Genomic DNA, 1,797 nt, shown 5'->3' with positions numbered 1-1,797 from the left:
CTGATAATAAAGTCATCTGACAAAAAATAAAATGGGGTTGATAGTATTAATCACGGACATTCTTAGAATTTTGGTTGGCGATGCCATGTGCTATTGCCTATTGTATTCACGCCATGACATACATGGTATATTTTGGTATTAGAGAAGAAGAAAGGTTAAAAAGATCCATGCATGTTCAATTCTATATCCATGAATTAGGATATTATTGGATAAGAAAGATGAAAGCCACTTTACACGTCCATCTGATATATTAAGCAAAATAAAGGCCATCATCTCACCATTCGGTTTGCTTAACTAGCTAGGTTATGTCATTTGCATGTGGCATATGCTGTCATCTTGAATATATATAATACTCTTTTTTCAACTTTTGTGCATTACAATTAGTAGTGGATATCTATGTAAGAGATAGTCAGCATGGCAATGTAAAGTAGATGCATAAATCTAAATCAAAAGGAACATATCAATAGAGGCAATGCATCCCATAAAAACCTGATTTGCGAACTTTCTAAATCAATCAAAAATGGTAGATTTAATCAGTCAAGCTTTTCATGCCCTCACATGCTAACCACCAACAAATATGATACATAGATGACTCATCCAACTAAAAGTTGTTAGTTGATACCATCTTTATCACCTTATAAATATCATGATCCAGAAGGCATCACCAGCAACTTGAGCATTAAGCACAACCAGATCACAATGGATAACAGATTTTCGAGAAGTGTCATTGGCGCCCCGCTTGTATCAAGGGAACTAGTCTTGTCTAAAACTTATCAACCCATTTACAGTCTTCCTAATTCTTCCAAAATCAACACCACAGAAAGAAAAGATGGCCTTGCGGTGTCTAAAAAAAATCATGGTAACGTCTGTGTCCCTCTAATATAGTAACGTAAGAGTGTGCAAAATAAATCTGAATTCGAACCAAACCGGCTGAAATATCCAAATTTTTGGATTCAGATAGGCATTTCCGAAAATTCGGAATACGAATTACCAAATATTATTAAATTTTAGATATTAATTTCAAACTTCGGATATTTCTGATAATTTCAGATATTTCGGATATCAAAAATAATTTTTTTAAATGTCTAAAAACTATTAAATAATAAATATTCTTTCAAAATTCCGGATACGGATTCGAATATTGAAATTCACCATCCGAAATTCGGATATCTGAAACTCCAAATATTCGAACTTGAACACATCTATAGTAATGATAGACAATTCTGTTTCAGTCCTAGCTCGTTCTAACTGAAAACTTTTACTTTGTATTTGCAGTGAGTTTAGGACCAAAACTAATACAAGTTGTGAAACACAAGCTGAGTTACGGCGCAAAAATCCTACCACTTGGCCGCAAAGAAACAATCTTCAATAAAAATTTCAGTACAACGAATTGTGAGAACTTGTTGCATGCTACACGATGCTCCATATACACTACAGCGGGTGCAATCCCAGGAATCCTATTTGTCTCTACCGAAAGGGTGGGATTTTGCAGTAATAGGTCCCTCAAAACGTATTCCGCAGCAGGAGAGGTGTTAAAGTTTCAATATAAGGTGTCAATTCCGTTAGGAAAGATAAAAGGAGTAGAAGAGAGTATGAACAAGTATGTGGAGTTGGTAACTGTGGATGACTTCAGTTTCTGGTTTTTGGGATTTCCAAATTCTAACAAAAGTTTAGCATCTCTCCTTCAGGCAATTAATCGGCCACGATTGTCTGTCCCTTAGCCCTCGATTCGATATGTATTTGAATATACAACAATGTGTTGTATGGCTGTTTTATAACAAGTTGTATATACTTTAA

At 34.8% G+C, this 1,797-nt stretch overlaps 1 pseudogene; it reads left to right on the top strand.

Annotated features, from left to right (window-relative positions):
- The first annotated feature begins 677 nt into the window (after positions 1-677).
- On the top strand, positions 678-1,797 carry LOC143558171 (GEM-like protein 7 pseudogene; annotated as a pseudogene).

The sequence above is a fragment of the Bidens hawaiensis genome, unplaced genomic scaffold (genome assembly GCF_021521415.1).
Source record: "Bidens hawaiensis isolate Kalapana, Puna unplaced genomic scaffold, B.hawaiensis_p1.1 tig00019341_1, whole genome shotgun sequence".
NCBI lineage: Eukaryota > Viridiplantae > Streptophyta > Magnoliopsida > Asterales > Asteraceae > Bidens > Bidens hawaiensis.
This window is presented reverse-complemented; position numbering and strand designations above follow the sequence as displayed.